Source organism: Pseudophryne corroboree, chromosome 7 (genome assembly GCF_028390025.1).
Source record: "Pseudophryne corroboree isolate aPseCor3 chromosome 7, aPseCor3.hap2, whole genome shotgun sequence".
Taxonomy (NCBI): Eukaryota; Metazoa; Chordata; class Amphibia; order Anura; family Myobatrachidae; genus Pseudophryne; species Pseudophryne corroboree.
Window position 1 is genome coordinate 183,629,967 of NC_086450.1, and position 19,655 is coordinate 183,649,621.

Sequence of the window (19,655 nt, forward strand, 5' to 3'; positions counted from 1 at the left end):
TAGTGGTCAGCAGAAGAGTGTTGAGAAATTCGGTTGTAGATGTAGGGCAGACTTGTCGACTTTCTGTCTGCTCTCTTTGGGAGAGAGCAGCCAGGTTGGCTCAGCGAGGGGGGCCGGTGCGGGAGAGATGACGTGTCTCAGGGGGCGGCACAGAGGCATGGTGACTGAGACACGTCATTGTAGCCACGCCCCCGCTATATAATGCCAAGATTACTGCCATTATACAGCCATGGGGGAGAATGGAGGCTACGATGACGCGACTCAACAAGAATCACGTCATCGACCACCCGTGCCACCCACTTTACTTGCAAAATGGGCGGCCAGGTCAGTGGGGAGAGGGCGGTTACACAAATGTCGGGAGACTTGCCTATCCTTCTGGTGGGGCCGAGAGAGTCACTCGATTTTCGGGAGCCTCCCGGCAGATCTGCTAGAGTAGGCAAGTGTGATTTAAGGAGAGGACTAATTGGGCTATATAAATGAGTGTGAGCAGTTTAAATGTTATTATCTGTGGCAGTATCACTCTTCCTCCAGTGGGGTGCTTTTCCAGTGTTGAGTCCTGCTGTATCACTTCTGCTGGTGCTCCTAGCACTTCATGGTTTGTCTCTTTGCAGCTGGAGGCAATTGGCTAATGAGCTGCACTGGTTACTCCTGTTTATGACCCAGCTTCTCTGAACACTCAGTACCAAATCATCAGTTCAAGTTAACTGAGACTAATGCAGATCATGCTGCGAGTGGAGTCTCTTTGTTGTTAAGCCATTACCTGAATCTATCCTGTTCCTGGCTTCTAGTTCAGCTCCCAGAATGCTCAGAGTCTGCTCTCAGAGTCCGCTCTGCTCTGCAAAGCAGCCGGTGATCACTGAATAGATACCGTGTGCATGCGCACGGCATCTATCAGTGCAGGGAGGGGTGCTGGACATGTCCTAAAAAGGTGAAAACGGGGGTTGCGTTACTAGACCCCGCCCCTCCATCCAAGGTCCCACCCACTCCTCCCAATGCCACACATCTTTCCAGCCGCGGATGCGCCTCCGGTGCAGCAGGTCCCGAATACCCAGAGTGTAAAGTTGGGAGGTATGCCCTGCCCCCTAGCTAGCAATGCCAGTAATCTTGGCATTGCATAGCAGGGGCAGGCCAGTTACCTGCTGTCAATTTCTGCCAGAGAAGTCTTCAGTTATTAAATCCTGCCCGCAGTATTGTATTAATTTCTGCACTTCTCCTGATTGTGCTATTATTACCCAGATACTATCTGTGGACCATTCATCCTACAGCACATTACTGAGTGTGAACCTAGTATTCAAAGTTAATCCTTTGCAAACCCTGGTCTCTGTCTCAACCTCCAGTGTGTAATAAACCAACTATTCATTCTACTGGTGCATTACTTCTTTTGATATACACACATACAAGGGTAAATGACTCATGACAAAGTGAGAAACAACATTAAATTACACTCTAAAAGGGATATGTAGCCAATGAATCAGTTAGCACAGGGATGAGAAAGGGAAATGAGATGAGTAGTAGCAGCAGCAGCAGATTCAGGATTGAGTGAAAGAGAAAAGGTAAGAACTGGGAAGGCTAGAGAAGAGGAGGAGGTTACAATCAGGGCCGGCGCTACCACTAGGCAGCTTTAGGCAGCTGCCTATGGGCGGCGACCACTGGAGGGCGGCACTGCACAGTGAATAAATTACCAGCCGGCAGCTCCACTCGCGGTTGGCTCCCACGTCATGTTGGCTACTTCCTCCGTCTCTGCGATTGGGCTCCCCCGAATGTTATCCGCGCCCCCACCCCCCGCGTGATTGTATAGCCGGATGTTACCCCCCCGCCTTCACGCAATCCCGCCATTGGCTCCTGACCTACTGCGTGTTGTCACCAGCTCCCCCTTCCTCCCCCCGCAATTGGACTCCCGCTCCTGATTGTTACCCGCTGCCTCCCCCTCCCTCCTGCATCATGTTACCGGCTCCTTCCTGTCCCTGCTCCGCTGCGATATAAGTCAGTGTCGGAGTGTCCCAGAGAACTCGGCCCCCGCCTGCCAGAAGGACCAACACCTGGGCATGGAGGAGGAGGCTGCACTGAGAAGATGACAGCCGGGTCCGTGGATGGCAGAGCGGGCGGACATCTGCGAGAAGCAGTGCACACCCGGGGGTTACCCTCTCACCTTGTGTCAGTAAGTGGTGTCTGTTTAGTGAGTTGGTGTCAGTAAGTGGTGTCTGTTTAGTGAGTTGGTGTCAGTAAGTGGTGTCTGTTTGTGTTAGTAAGTGCTGACTGTGTTCATTTGTGTCAGTAAGTGGGTTTGTGTAAGTAAGTGCTGTCTGTGTGTCAGTAAGTGGTGTCTGCATTCTTGTCAGTAAGTGGTGTCTATGTAGGGTGTGTGTGTCAGTAAGTGGTGTATATGTAGGGTGTGTGTCAGTAAGTGGTGTCTGTGTAGGGTGTGTGTGTCAGTAAGTGGTGTCTATGTAGGGTGTGTGGGTGTGTGTGTGTCAGTAAGTGGTGTTTATGTGGTAAATGTTTGGGGGAAATAATAATAGTTTGCTGCGCTTGATGTGAGCTGCTCAATTTATAGATCAGGGAATCCGTTTTTGGAGGCGAGATTAAGCGCTGTGTTAGTGTATGTCTGGCACAGTGATGAATAAATAAATGCAAAAATTATGATATAATATAAATGAAAAGAAAGAACAAAATAGAAAAAATATGGTGGTAAATAATAATGATAAAAAATTATAATAATAATAAAAACTAATAATAATAAAAAAATGATGAAAAAATATTGTGGCTTGCGGCAATGAATAGGAAAAAAGGGCTTACCCTATGTCAGATCCCGCTCGAAATGCATTGGATATAGCGTGGGAGCAGACACAAGAGAAGGAGAAAGCAAAGCCGCCAGCGTCTGCCATCACCGGAAGCCGAGACCCGAACTTCAGGTCACAGCGCATAGCGCACAGAGCGGGACCTGACTTAGGGTAAGCCAGGGACAGTGTCCACCAAGCGTTCAAAGCGGGACTATAATTTTCTCTAACCAGCTCCACACCAAATCAAATCACGTAGAAGGGCCTGTAAACATCGGGCCACTAGACCATTGTTTTTATATTTTATTATTTATTTATTTTTTATTTTTCAAATTATTCCTAGTGTCCTCTTTCCAATCTTTCTCCTTTCTTCTCCTGCTGCACCCACTGCACTCTCCTCTTTTTTCCAATTAATTGCCGCAAGCCACAATTTTTTTAAATAATTTTTTTATTATTATTATTTTTTATCATTATTATTTACCACCATATTTTTTCTATTTTGTTCATTCTTTTCATTTATATTATATCATCATTTTTTCATTTATTTATTCATCACTACACTAACACAGCGCTTAGTCTCACCTACGTGGTAAATGTGTCAGTAAGTGGTGTGTGTGTGTGTGTTTGTGTGTGTCAGTAAGTGGTGTCTGTGTGCATTTATGTCAGTAAGTGGTGTTTGTGTGTGTGTGTGTGTGTGTGTGTGTGTGTGTGTGTGTGTGTGTCAGTAAGTGGTTTCTGTGTAGTATGTGCATTTGTGTCAGTAAGTGGTGTGTGTGTGTGTGTGTGTGTGTTTGTGTCAGTAAGTGCTGTGTGTGTGTCAGTAAGTAGTGTGCTGTGTGTGTGTGTGTGTGTGTGTGTGTGTGTGTGTGTGTGAGTAAGTAGTGTGTGTGTGTCAGTAAGCGTTTGTGTCGGTAAGTGGTGTCTGTGTAGTGTGTGTCAGTAAGTTGTATCTTTGTCAGCAAGGGGTGTCTATGTACATGCCAGTAAGTGTCGTCAGTAAGGGGTGTGCTGTATATCTGTAAGTAGTGTGTGTGTCAGTAAAGGGTATATGTCAGTAAGTGTCTGTGTCAGTAAATTTGTGTCAGTAAGGTATGTCTGGGTATGTATGTGCCAATAACTGGTGTCTATGTCAGGGGTATTTGTCAGTAAGGGGCATCTGTGTCAGTAAGAGGTATCTGCCAGTAACTAGTATCTATGTCATTTAGGGGGTGTCTGTCAGTAAGTATGTATGTGCCAAAAAGTGATGTCTGTGTCAGTAAGTAGTGGTAGTCTATCTGTGTCAGTGTGTTTGTGTCAGCGGAATCTGTGTCAGTAAACTTTTTTTTTTTTACATCGTTTTTTCTTTAGGGGACGGTCTCTTTTTGACAGCTGCGGAACTTATAAGAAGTCACTGTCACACATTTAGAGCAAGAAAAGTGGCTGCGCTGTGTGTCAGCAGCTATATAAAATAGAGAGCACAACGTATAAAATGTAAAGAATGTATTCTCTTAATCAATATAGTTATAAAACATGTAGGTTAATAATACACCTATATCTGTCTCAGGTGATATAAAGGTTCAGCCGTGTGATAAAAATGGCTATCCAATATATTAAATCCTAATTGTGCAATAGGGAGGGAACAGGAGAATTTGTAGATGTAGTTCCAGATAAATGTAAACATATACTACCTCTCCGGCAAGGGCTGGTATAAACTTGGCCGGGCGTCCCCGGCTAGTGAGTCCTGCGTTGCCCGATGTTCTGCACAGAGGAGAGGAGTATTGCGGTGCCCAGTGCCGAGCACCTCCCAATAGAAAGAGATGTATAATCGTCTCCTGTATTCCTGATCGCCAGCCGGCGATGAAGCAAGCTGCTGAAATGCACAATGTGATTGCACAGCGGAGCGGAAAGGTGGGTAACCCAATGCTGCCGCCAGGAGGAAATGTGCGGTCGTCTCCTGTTCTCGTGATCGCTGGCCGGCGGTGATAGCAAGCTGCTGTCAGAGAGTCAAAAGGCGGTTTCTTGCCGCGGTCAGCCGGTCAGCTGGATGGAAGAGAAGCTGTGTGGATTGCACAGGATTAATTCACCTGGACCAGGTGTATGGAAGGCGGGGTTATTATTTAAATTATTGATTTGTTGATTTGTTTGAGGCGCTAAACAAGTAGTTTCTTTTGTTGTACTGTCACACATTTACCTGCGGGATGGGTGGGTATGGGTAGTGTGAGGAAAGGGGGGGGGGGGGGCGGCAGTAGACAGAAGTTTTGCCTAGGGTGCCGAGAAGCCTTGCACCGGCCCTGGTTACAATAGTCGAGGTGGGAGACGAGGAGTGCATGAATGAGAATATTGGTGGCATCAGATGTAAGAAATGGCATTGTTGCTATATGTCTTGAGTGGGTGGAAACATCAGGAGTAAGACATTTTTATTTATTTTTTTATAATTCTTTATTGAGGCATCACAGAGTAACAATACTGTAAATTTGCGTTCAATGAGTAGCTAATGTATTGTCGAAGTCGAAAAATATTGCAGTGCACACGTCACGTACAAACTACACACAGATGACCTCCGTGCGCGTACTTGTTCTGCCGTGCGTGCGCATATTCACAATTTGCGTATGGTCGCTCACGCAGTCATGCGTATTAGCGCGTGGTAAGAGTATTTACGGTAGTATTTGTAATCGCATGGAAAAGCCATAAAAACACATTACATATTTAATCCAAATAGTGCACAATGTACACATAGTCTCCCTGCACCACACCAGCGAGTTACACTTGTTTAAATGGTATAAGAACAAAGGGATTTGCCTTTACAGTGTAGGAGGGGACAGAACTAGGTTATAAGGTGGTGTTGGTGAATCCTGCTGTAGGGTATTTTAAGAGCAATATTCTGGTGTTAGTTTGCAGAATATCGCACGCTCCTGAGGATAGTTATGCGCAAGAGCAGAATATAAATATTAACTGTATTTACTGTACACTTGATATGCGGCGGGAACCCAGAGGATAACATCTGCAACTGCACCTGGACCAGACATCGCCCACCTATTCAAACTGACCTATGACCTCTCCTGTACTGTAAATGACCATCCCTGTGTCCAATAGACAAAGAGATTACAGTTCCCATTGTGTTAGGTTTTGGACAAATGTATAAATAGCCAGCTGCAGGCCAGGTCACTTTCAATCTCTGAAGGTCATCTACCTTGATGACTGAGGACCGGACTGGGAAGCACAGGCGAAACCAAATGTATGTACCATTGACTGTAGCCATTTTCTTATTGTATTGTATTGTATTGTTATTATTGTAACCCCCTGCTAGTAAAGAACCGTTGGTGGGTCAGATCCCAACATAGTCTTTGAAATACAAATTGGTGTTGTGTCTCTCTTTCCCTGCTAGTGTTATATAAGTGTAATCTAGTCACACGTGTAGCTGCAAAGTGCTCACGGCATGTCTTTGTGTGTGTACGCACCGCGTGTACTTTGTACGACCATCGCGGCATTTGTACGCAAAGTGCATACACGGTACGGGGCTTTGTACGCTAACTAGGTAAAAAGTACATAGGCTAAGGATTGATTACAGAGGCCGCAGCGGCTCCATTTTAAAGTGTATTGAATGTATTTTTAAAGTGTTGCTTTTAGTCCTGTAAGTAAATTAACATTTACAATTGGGGGCTCGATCCGGTTTTTCACATACTCAAAGGCTAGCAGGTCATAGCAGACTTTAATCTATCAGCAAAGTGTGGAAAGATATCTACGTTAAACCTTTTCCTGGTTGTTGGATGTTCTAAAAACCCTATTTGTGTGCTGATTAGATTGTGTCTGCTCTGTCTGATCTATAGAGGTGCTGATAGAGCCCGAAAGTAAACAGGAAGAAAGCTATTTAAAAGTCTGTGTAATTTTGGAGCCAAAAGCATTCGCAAAATGTACCAACAGTTTGCATACTCTCCCATACATTGTTGCCATAGGATAGTAATCATTCTTAAAGCTGTGTGAAATCGGATACATTTGTTTGCTATATAGATAAATTTGAAGTAAATGTATTTAAGGGAGTAATTATAAAAACACAAAATGCAGTTCTGGCCAAGTCATAAAGGGTTTACACAGAACAAATGTGGGTTGTGTTGTGAGCGGTTATAGTTTGTATTGCTTACATTTATAGAGATAGTGTGATTTGTTTTATTGTGGGCGCACTTTGTACACGTGCTCCGGACAAAGACAGGTGAGCACACGTGGCGTAAAGACACGCTGGTCGCGTGATTATGCAAGGTTGCATAGGAGTGTGGACGCTAAGTACAAAGCACACAATGTTTGTTCAATTAAGGTGGGACAGTAGACATTTAATACAATAGCACATAACTACCCGATTTCAAAAGCAGATTATTATAAGATTTTTGTTTAAACTGTACTGCCTCTGGGGTAAAAGCTGCTGATCAGAAAGAGTGGAAATTTTCTGTACAAAAATGAAAAACAAGGTGTATTTGAGTGAGTGAAAGTGGAGTGAGTGGAGCTGAACCCCGGAAATAAGGGTCCGGTGGAAACACTGGGTTAGTAGAGGCCCGGTGGCGTAGGGTTCGCTACCTTGCGTGATCAAAACTAGGTGGTCTGAGGTGGTCTAGGTGTCCCATACAACTAGGTGGTCTAGAGTGGTCTAGGTGGTCTACAGCAATCGTAGGACATATAGATAACTAGTATCTATAGGCTGTGCAATTGAATCACATGTCCGTGTGTTCTACACAGCACAACGTGATACCATTGTGTCATATGCGCTGTGGAAAGGCATACGCAGACTTGATTGTATAGACAAAGGGGTTTTTCTTTGATAACGTCGGGAAATCTCCCTGGTGGGCTTCCACTGGAAAGGGTGAACAATAGTTATCTAATTTCTCTGTTTTTCACCCTACAAAAAATTTCAGTGGAAAGATACCGAAAAAGGAATTTTTCGCTGCCTCTCTCAGGAAAATATTCCAACAGAACCTCCACCGAGAGAAATCACGGTGCTGTAAGGTCTTATTGGAGCCCTAAGTTGGGTACATTGCGATCCGCTATCGACAGTGTATCGTTGTACTGGCCAGCGTGGGCGAGAGCGAGTGAAAGGCGCTCGAGTACCTTTCACCGTCTGCTTGCTTTGAGTATTTTGGTGTTTGTGGGAATTTTTAGTTATTAAAAAGACCCACAAATATGGGAGCCAGTTGCTCAAGTGAGAGACGTTTATGCAGGGTTCAGGCTGGAGAATTGAGGCCAAAAGGGTCAGCAAGGTTTATTATGTGTGGAAAATATGGTCCACACGCTGAAGTTTATTGTGACAAATGGGTACATATGACTGACAAAGATAGGGCATCATTCCCTAGGATAGGCAGCTTTGAACCAGAGGTACTGCAGAATGTAGGTAGTAAAATATGTCTGATTAAATCCAGAACACAAAGGATCAGACATAACGATTGTTTAAACCTGTGGCAACAAGAGGGGGAGGTGCAAAGGGAATAAACTCGCAAAGCAAGTTCCAAACCTAGCAGGAATGAGGGCACGAACACACCATTACCGACACAGGTCGAAGGGGAAAAGATGGCTACAGTCAATGGTATATCTGTAAATGATAGAAAAATGCAGGATCAATGTGTTAACCTTAACCCTTGCAAGTTGTATCCTGTTTTGAACTCTCTCCAAGGTCATAGGTCAGAGGAAAATGATGCATCCATCCCACTCTCAGCCCTCATACAGGAAATCGCCTTACAGGAAATTCAGGTGGGCCCTGTCCAACCAGTAAGAGCAATAACAGTATCCCCCACTGAAAGGATTGGTGAGATCACAGACATCGGTAAGTGTGAGACTGTTCATTACACAGTGACATTAACACCTCACAGTGAGCAGATTAGGAATAGAATGGTAGGATTACATCCTGTCTTGGAAATAGTAACTCCCAATGGGGGAACCGATAGTCAGGGAGTAATCCTCACCAGGAATAATGCAATGTATTGCCCGTGGTCCAGATCAGAACTTCGGTCAATCATTTCAGAATTCCCCGATCCCCAGAAGCATTTAGCCAGATGTCAGAAGTATGTAAAGGATCTATGTAATGCATATGAACCTGCAAACAAAGATTGGCGGATACTTTTGAAAGCGTGCCTAGCCCCTAATATTGACACCCAAAAATGTATTACTGATTGTAAATTAGAGTCGGATGGTCCTATGACTGATGAACACAATCAGGAGAACGTGGAACGAATTAACATGCAACTAGAGTTGTATTTCCCCACTACTGTTAAGTGGAGAAAAAAAATCTCCATAAAACAGAGAGAAAATGAAATGGCATCTGAATATTTCCATCGGGCTTTGCAAATAATGGATAGATACATTGGGGTATCGGATATAGGGAACGATGCGAATTACAGGGAGGTGGCTGTCTCTGTGCTAATGGAGGGGCTCAATAAGGCATTAAGGGACAGGGTGCAAACATCTTTGCCTAATTGGAGAGGGGTCACTGTAGCTTATCTAAGAGAGTGCGTCATTGAGCAGCACAAGAACATTGTTAGGTGCAAAGAACAACAGGAGGAGAGGTTGAGGACGGTAAGTATACAGGCACATACAAGATAACCCCATCAGCCTAAACCTCAGACCCCTGATGGTACAGTATGAACAAGGCTATGTTACATTTGTAGACAGAAAGGACATTTTGCAAGGGATTGTAGGAGTAGTAGGACACATAGTCAATATAGACCCTCTAGACAGAAAACACAAGCCACATTATTAAACACATAGACGGGACCAAGGGACGTATAGCAAGGAATCACAAGCCATATAGAAAACACAGATTCGGTTAATGGGAAGAACGGAATATATGCAACATTACCCTTTGACAAAACTTGCTGGGGTTAAGATGGGGCCTCTAAACATTTGCTTCTTTCTCTAGCAGAAATGGACCCTGATTAACTTAACAAGAGCTTTGTTAGATATGAAATACATATAATGTGCTCCCGATCAGGAAGTGCAAAGTATGTTAGTCACCCACAAAGACTAATGTTGCATTTCACTGTTATAGATTCATGTCCATCACAGGTAGAGGAAATTATCTCACAGATACCGGGTTCCCTATGAACTTAGGATGGACAGGACACTGGATTGATGGCTGGGATAGTCCCAGTAGAGATATAACACACATAGAATTTTTTTTAAGGGGAGCAGACCGAGTAGAGAATCCTTTCCCCGTAGTGCCCAATCCAGTTGTCAAATTTAAAAAAAATCTTCTTTGCCTCTACAAACTTACCTGTCACCAACTTCTATTCTGATTCTCTCACAATTTTCTCTACATCTTCCTCGTTCACACAAGAGGGGTCCAATACATGGACCCAATTACAGTTCAAACTTCACATGCCCAGGTCCTTCAGAGTTCCTGCCCAAACCCAGTATATCCCAACAGCAGGATGACACCAGTATTACTACAGTGTGCCTGGTCATTCACAAAGGGTGGAGAATGGGAATACTGGTGAAGGGAGATTGTGTACGGACACTTATATGCATAATGGTGTGACGACCTGATGGTGAACGCAAGCAAACCTGACATTCTTTTTTTTTTTTTTTTTTCCATTTTTCTTCTTTTTTTATTCCCCTCTTTTCTCTTTTTCCACAGATGGTTTTACACCACATGAACTAACATCACATCACTGATGACATTTGAAACAGTTAACATGCAGACATTCAAAATTTGTGTTCCCTAACAGGAAAAGGCGGTCTGGAAGTCGAAGGGGTATGGTCAGGAGTCCTCAGGACTTTGGACAGGTGGACACGGTAAGCCAGTGGCCCCCAGAGCATATCTTCCAAGTCTAGCTGAGGCGGCACACGGTCTGACTCATCTGGGCAAAGAGAATATATGCAAGCTGGTAAGAGCCTACTGGTGTGCGCCAGGATTCTCTTCTCATGTAGGTAAGAGAGCAATAACATGTTTTACTTGCTTGAGGAAGAATATTGGTAAGACAATACCAACAGAGCCATCCCATATCCCTCCTACAGACGGACCTTTTCAGGTAACACAAATCGACTTCATACAGTTACCACCCTGTAGGAATTTGAAATATTTGTTAGTATGTATCAATGTGTTTTCCAACTGGGTAGAAGCGTTCCCTGCTGCCACAAATACTGCTACGTTCACTGCAAAGAAAATTGTGCAGGAATTTGTGTGTAGATATGGTATCCCTAGAGTGATTGAAAGTGATAGGGGTACCCATTTTACAGGTGTAGTCTTTCAGGTCATGTGCAAACTGATGGAAATTAATAGCAAGCTACATACTCCGTACCGACCACAGGCGAGTGCGAAGGTAGAGAGAGTGAACAGCACTATTAAGAACAAGCTGAGCAAAGTGATGGCTGAAACTGGATTGCTGTGGCCAGAAGCTTTGCCACTAGTGTTGTACAGCATCAGAACCACTCCCAGGTCTCCGCTTAACTTATCACCCTTTGAAATTCTTTTTGGTCGACAACCTCATGTAATGATAGACCCCTAGGATGATTTGAAATGCAATAATAAAATAACTGTGAAATATTTGGTTAGGATGAGCCGGCAGCTGAGAAATCAACAAAGAAATCTAAAGCTGGTGATTCCTGACCTACCGAACAGTAATTGTCATGACACTGAGCCTGGAGATTATGTGATGATACAAAATTTTCTGCACTCAGGTTGCCTCATTGACAGGTGGGAAGGACCATACCAAGTCAGCACTACAGCATTAAAGGTCGCCGAAAGAGAGAATTGGGTCCACTCGTCCCACTGCAAGAAGGTCGCTGACCCGGAGAAAACTCGTGACAAAGAGCAAGGTGAAGAGAACCTTGTATCACTAGAGTGATTGTTCCGGGAAAGTTGAGAGGCAGGACTGTTGAACGGCACCTGAGCGTGGAGAGCAACAAGATCAAGGACGGTTGTCGCACCATTTTCTTTTTTCTTACCCCCCCCCTGCATTTTCCTTTCTTTTCTCCTCCTTATTTTCCTTCTTTCCCCTAACGAAATGGATCTATCACAAGAGACTGTGTTTCGGGTTCTACTAGAAATTCTGTATTTTATCAGGTCAATTTGTTTTGGTGAGGGTCCCAGAGAGGTCGAGCAAGGATCTGGAATGGGTTCTGATGGCGAGTACGAATTTGTAGGATCTCAGGAGCAGCACATCACTCGAGTAAAGGCTGGTATCAGTAAGCGCTCTGGTAGTCATGGAGCTCGGAGGCAATGTGAAGGGTTATTGTCTGATGAATATTGTATTTATAGGAATTGTGAGAACATAGTCGAAGACGGGTGCATCCAGAGATGTCAGTCCAACATTAATATCGACATGGACCGACATTCGTTGAGTGATTACCACTCATTAGTGGGTAAGGTCTTAAACCAGACAGAATGTTGGGTGTGCTCACAAGTACCTCAAGGACAGAGTAAGTCAGGATTAGTACCATACCCTTTAGCAATAGATGAGGTACTCGAATTACAGGGTGGGAGACCGGTGGACAAGAAATTCAATATATCTAGGCCCCCTAGCTTGAAGCTCCACCAGTACAACGTAGATAGGTCCCTGTTGTGTTTTAATATTTCCAATTACCGAAAACCAGGAAATTGGGAAGTGACGTGGAATAACCAATGACTTTTTCACACAGAGCTGATAGGATTCCTATCGACTCTGAACTTGTACGCAAGATAGCCAACAGTGGGAGGTATTTTCGGTATAGGTATACACGTGGAAGCAAAACCATGTGGGTTGGGATAGTATCGTCAGGGTATTGTGCCCATACCATCCAGCTTGATACTTGTACTGAGCAGATGAGAGAACTAGGGATTGTTTTTTTTACATGGAAAGTTTGCAATATGGTGATGTTACATTTTGTCCCCTATGTTCTCCCAGATGACGCCTATTTCATATGTGGGAGGAAAGCATACAAGTGGCTTACTCCGAGCTCTGAGGGATTGTGTTATATTGGGAGAGTACTACCAGAGGTCATGACCATAACCCACGACAAAATGAAAGACGTTCAGACTCCTTATACTCATACTCACTATGAACACATCATCAAGAGACACCTCATAGATAGGGCAGAGCACTCAGTCGCTGATTTGATCCATGAATCCACCGAGATTCAGTTCCTCCCCACATTAGATATCACCCGTACTGCCAGAGGGACTATAAATTATAGGTACATCCATGCGCTAGCAAACTTGAAAGACAATATAACCGAGATGTATGATGACACCTTCAGGTATACGGGAAGGGAGTTACAAGCCTACAAGAAGGAACTGATCCAGCACAGGATGGGACTTAATTATGTTATAGCCGTGACAGGTGGGTACTGTGTTACCCTGGCAACTCAATATGGCGTGAAGTGTTGTACGTATATCACGAATAGCACTGACAACCCCACGGAGATCATCGATCAGTAGATGGACGAGATCTTACAGTTGAAGTGGGAGTTCAGGAGGAAGCACAACCTTACCTTAGCGACTGTGGGTAATGAACTGACCGGCTGGGTCTCATGGTTGAACCCACGCAAATGGTTCTCAGGGTTAGGAGAGTGGGCTCAAAATGTCATTATGAATGTGTGGAAGTTTCTCCTTTGTATCCTGGGAGTCATCATAATTATTGGCCTGATTTTGACGTGTGTTCGAATTCTAATACGGCGCAAGCACAGCACAAATTTGATGAGTCTAAGGAGCGAGGGCGCTGTTACTACAGCAGATTTAATTTATGACCCCTCAATAGAAACTGTGTTATGATAAGGATTGTAAAAATGAATTCCATGGCCTGTTTCTTTCACCCGTTTTTCTCTGTCTCCCCCTCTGCCCAGATCTATCCATCCGGAAAAGATGTCAACCCTACCAAAAATGTTTTTGTGAATGTATTTTTATATATGTGTCTTCTATTCATCTCTGCAACCTCCAGTTAATGGCACACATAGTCGACAGGTGTTATACACATATAGTAGCATTCACATATGTTCCCCCTCCATGTATCATCAACTAAATGTGCACCCCATTTGTTGGAATAAGAAGCCGAAAAGAGCTCAGTAGTGTTTGTTTGCCCATTTACAGACCCTTAATATGGGATGAGAAGGATTTAATGTATACTTTGCAATACCTCGAAGCTTATTTGGAACATATACGGCACGATGATACATGCCCCTCAGACATGGATTCATACATACATGCTTTTTACTATCCCACTAGGTTATACTTTTCCCACCTACAACTCTCCCCTGATCATCCAAGCTTCTGTATATATTGTATAGGTAATATTTTTCTGTTTATTGATTAGTTAGTGGCAGTTATTGATGACTGCCAAAGGGTGGACTGTCAAAGTCGAAAAATATTGCAGTGCACACGTCACGTAAAAAACTACACACAGATGGTCTCCGTGCGCGTACTTGTTCTGCCGTGCTTGCGCATATTCGCAATTTGCGTATGGTCATTCCCACGGTCCTGCGTATTAGCGCGTGGTATGAGTATTTATGGTAGTATTTGTAAACGCATGGAAAAGCCATAAAAACACATTACATATTTAATCCAAATAGTGCACAATGTACACATAGTCTCCCTGCACCACACCAGCGAGTTACACTTGTTTAAATGGTATAAGAACAAAGGGATTCACCTTTACAGGATAGGAGGGGACAGAACTAGGTTACAAGGTGGTGTTTAGTATCCTGCTATAGGGTATTTTAAGAGCAATATTCCGGTGTTAGTTTGCAGAAGATTGCACGCTCCTGAGGATAGTTATGCGCAAGAGCAGAATATAAATATTAACTGTATTTACTGTACACTTGATATGCGGCAGGAACCCAGAGGATAACATCTGCAACTGCACCTGGACCAGACATCGCCCACCTATTCAAACTGACCTATGACCCCTCCTGTACTGTAAATGACCATCCCTGTGTCCAATGGACAAAGAGATTACAGTTCCCATTGTGTTAGGTTTTGGACAAATGTATAAATAGCCAGCTGCAGGCCAGGTCATTCTCAATCTCTGAAGGTCATCTACCTTGATGACTGAGGACCGGACCGGGAAGCGGAGGTGAAACCAAACATATGTACCATTGACTGTAGCCATTTTCTTATTGTATTGTATTGTTATTATTGTAACCCCCTGCTAGTAAAGAACCGTTGGTGGGTCAGATCCCAACATAGTCTTTGAAATACAAATTGGTGTCGTGTCTCTCTTTCCCTGCTAGTGTTATATAAGTGTAATCTAGTCACACGTGTAGCTGCAAAGTGCTCACGGCATGTCTTTGTGTGTGTACGCACCGCGTGTACTTTGTATGACCATCGCGGCGTTTGTACGCAAAGTGCGTACACGGTACGGGGCTTTGTACGCTAACTGTGTAAAAAGTACGTAGGCTAAGGATTGATTACAGCGGCCGCAGCGGCTCCATTTTAAAGTGTATTGAATGTATTTTTAAAGTGTTGCTTTTAGTCCTGTAAGTAAATCAACATTTACAGTATAAACATCGTAACTTGTTATCACAACTATTTCTTAATCAGTGGTACATATAATGGGAATAAAAATCCGATTCACAAATCTTGTGTCAGTCTACACATTTTTGTTGTACAGTACATTCATTTGTAAGGAAGGCGATACAATGAGAATAACAGTTGGACAAAATAAAGTATTCCATAAGACATTTTCCTGGAGCCTGTGGGATACACAACCAACACTATTTCTAGGAGATAGTAATTGGTGGGTTGGCTATCGTCGTTCTAGTAAGATACCATGTAGTATTTTTTAAACTTTGGTGAATTTGCTGCCTAGTGTAGAGTGGTAGAGTATCAATGGACGGTTCCCATATCAAAAAGAAACGTTCTACTCTCTTTTCTTTTTGTAGAAGCATTTCTATCCATTCCATCCTGAATTTGAAGTTGAGTTTGGCCATGAATAGGGGTATTTGTGGAGGTGTACTTTCTAACCATCCCTGCAATATTGTTTTTCTTCCTGCCGCACTGAGCGCTAACAAAGGTTTTTTGCTTTCCAAAGTCATACGTTTATTTTGATTAAAAATTCACAGGATTGCCCATTCAGGAGTAAATTGGACATAATTAATAAGTTTAGCTTCTGCATATCTGCGAATTAAGTGCCAAAAATATTAAACAATGGGACAAGCCTGTAAGCAGTGGAAAGTATCAGCCTCCTCTTGACATCTTAAACAAGATTGGCTGTCCGAGATTCCCATATGAAGCCGTCTAAGTGGGGATAAATATGTGTTATGATGATAACTATTTAAAAACAATTCTGTATACATGCTTTTCTGAGCGAACACCATAGCTTTTTCTAGCATCGGCATCGATAGGGTCAGAAAGTGGGCTAGCCACATGAACATACTCCCCGATATTTCAGTGTTATCGATTATGGGGTAAATTCAATTAGTGCAGAGTTTTCCGACAGTCAGAATATCAACACTAATTCGACGTCAGTGTATTCAATAGCGGGCGTTTCGGCCTGTTTTTTTAAATCATTTTAACCCATGCCTTTTCATTTTGTTTTTTTTCTTGTGGCACAGGCATTCAATAGGTCGAATGTAAATGTAACCTACAAACGGGCGAAATGTGCTGGTTTTTCGACTGGTCAAAAAAACGGCACTAATTGAATACCCCTCCATATTTCTTAGAAAGTTATAATAGATTAAAATAGCTTTGTGCTTGGGTATGGAGTATATCAGGAGGGTATCCAGTGAATTATCCCAGCCTTTACTTCAGTAATGCTTCAAAACATGAGACACATAAAATCGTACCTGTAGGAACGCTAATGGATAGGGACGTATCGTTGCATACTCAGCACAAAGAATGTAAGTTTATTATCAATAGAAACTAGTGATTTTAAGGAGTATATACCTGCTAACCACTACAACGTGAAGGGGTGAGCAGTCATGCCATCAAGGAAATTAGGGTTAAGAATCAGGAGAAGATGGAGAGAATAATATGCATTGAGACCCGCTTTGTGACGCAATATGTGCCACAGTCTTCTAGTTGTCCACAACAGTGGGCTCAACTTTAGCGATTCCGATATTTCTTGATTATGTAAGTGGAGGAAACAGATTAAGTCGCGGTCATTCAAAATAATTTGTTTCGGAGATGTATCAGTATACACAGCGGTTTTAAGAAACCAATCCCTTAGGTGTTGTCAGATAGAGTAAGAGAGACATTTGGAATGTGACGGGTGAAGGAGAGGGAGAGTCAAGGGGAGACAGATAGGTAGCAGGGTAGTTTGTAGACCCTTGTGGAACTCAGGGCGGCAATTTCCTTTGGTGCCTTCCCCATATGTAAATTAGGGACAAAAAATACGGGCGTGGCTTCATTGGCAAGGGGTGCAACCACAGAATAGTACCAATTCATATTACACAATACAGTAGTGTTTGTTAGTCACATTACACCACACATTAGTACACCTTATACACATTACATCACACAGTAGTGCCTCTTATACACATTACACCACACAGTTGCGTCCCTAATGCACATTCACCACAGTGGAGCACCTTATACATGTTACGCCACAGTAGAGTCCCTTATACACATTACACCATGAAAGAGCCCCTTATACATGTTACACCACAGTAGAGCTGCTGTGGAAGTAGATGTAAGATGAGGACAAGAGATAGATGTGAGAACAAGAGAGAGTGTGAGAGGTGAGGACAAGATAGAGAGAGTGATAAGGATGAGAGAGAGAGGTGGATGAGAGAGAGATGTACGAGAGAGAGAGAGAGAGAGAGAGAAAGAAAGAGAGGTGGGCAAGTGAGAGAGAGAGGTGAGGACAAGAGTCAACTGGTGCAAGTATACAATCACACTCACCCTGGCAGGGTGCAGTATACAGATCTCCTTTCCCCCGGCAATTAGTGGGTTCTTCCATGCTGCTCCCTGCAGTGCTGATTCTGGCCATGTGCTGCATTGTGTTGCTGCTGGGGCTGCGTGTGTGATGGGTCTCCAACTCAGTTCCAGGGGCTCAGGCAGGTACAGCCGCCAAGCACAGCTGCTAAGCAGAGCCACTAAAAACAGCCGCCACATGTAGCCTTCCAATGCAGCTACTGGGTAACCTGCCGAGCAAAGCCATTGAGAACGGTTACAAGCTACAGCCTGACTGGGAGCAAACCAGTGCACGCCAGCTATATGACAGGGACGCCCATCAGCCGCCATCTATAGCCGGACCTGCGACTCCAGAATAGGAGGAAAAACTGGTTGGTGAGCCCATATAGCTTTAATACAATTAGAGCGTGCATATAAACTGATAATAAGAATTTACTTACCGATAATTCTATTTCTCGGAGTCCGTAGTGGATGCTGGGGTTCCTGAAAGGACCATGGGGAATAGCGGCTCCGCAGGAGACAGGGCACAAAAGTAAAGCTTTCCGATCAGGTGGTGTGCACTGGCTCCTCCCCCTATGACCCTCCTCCAAGCCAGTTAGGTACTGTGCCCGGACGAGCGTACACAATAAGGGAGGAATTTTGAATCCCGGGTAAGACTCATACCAGCCACACCAATCACACCGTACAACTTGTGATCTAAACCCAGTTAACAGTATGATAACAGCGGAGCCTCTGAAAAGATGGCTCACAACAATAAAAAACCCGATTTTTGTAACTATGTACAAGTATTGCAGATAATCCGCACTTGGGATGGGCGCCCAGCATCCACTACGGACTCCGAGAAATAGAATTATCGGTAAGTAAATTCTTATTTTCTCTATCGTCCTAGTGGATGCTGGGGTTCCTGAAAGGACCATGGGGATTATACCAAAGCTCCCAAACGGGCGGGAGAGTGCGGATGACTCTGCAGCACCGAATGAGAGAACTCCAGGTCCTCCTTAGCCAGGGTATCAAATTTGTAGAATTTAGCAAACGTGTTTGCCCCTGACCAAGTAGCTGCTCGGCAAAGTTGTAAAGCCGAGACCCCTCGGGCAGCCGCCCAAGATGAGCCCACCTTCCTTGTGGAATGGGCATTTACATATTTTGGCTGTGGCAGGCCTGCCACAGAATGTGCAAGCTGAATTGTATTACACATCCAACTAGCGATAGTCTGCTTAGAAGCAAGAGCACCCAGTTTGTTGGGTGCATACAGGATAACAGCAAGTCAGTTTTCCTGACTCCAGCCGTCCTGGAACATATTTTCAGGGCCCTGACAACATCTAGCAACTTGGAGTCCTCCAAGTCCCTAGTAGGTGCAAGGCACCACAATAAGCTGGTTCAGGTGAAACACTGACACCACCTTAGGGAGAGAACTGGGGACGAGTCCGCAGCTCTGCCCTGTCCGAATGGACAAACAGATATGGGCTTTTTTGAGAAAAAAACCACCAATTTGACACTCGCCTGGTCCAGGCCAGGGCCAAGAGCATGGTCACTTTTCATGTGAGATGCTTCAAATCCACAGATTTGACTGGTTTTAAACCAATGTGATTTGAGGAATCCCAGAACTACGTTGAGATCCCACAGTGCCACTGGAGGCACAAAAGGGGGTTGTATATGCAATACTCCCTTGACAAACTTCTGGACTTCAGGAACTGAAGCCAATTCTTTCTGGAAGAAAATCGACAGGGCCGAAATTTGAACCTTAATGGACCCCAATTTGAGGCCCATAGACACTCCTGTTTGCAGGAAATGCAGGAAACGACCGAGTTGAAATTTCTTTGTGGGGCCTTCCTGGCCTCACACCACGCAACATATTTTCGCCACATGTGGTGATAATGTTGTGCGGTCACCTCCTTTCTGGCTTTGACCAGGGTAGGAATGACCTCTTCCGGAATGCCTTTTTCCCTTAGGATCCGGCTTTCCACCGCCATGCCGACAAACGCAGCTGCGGTAAGTCTTGGAACAGACATGGTACTTGCTGAAGCAAGTCCCTTCTTAGCGGCAGAGGCCATAAGACCTCTGTAAGCATCTCTTGAAGTTCCGGGTACCAAGTCCTT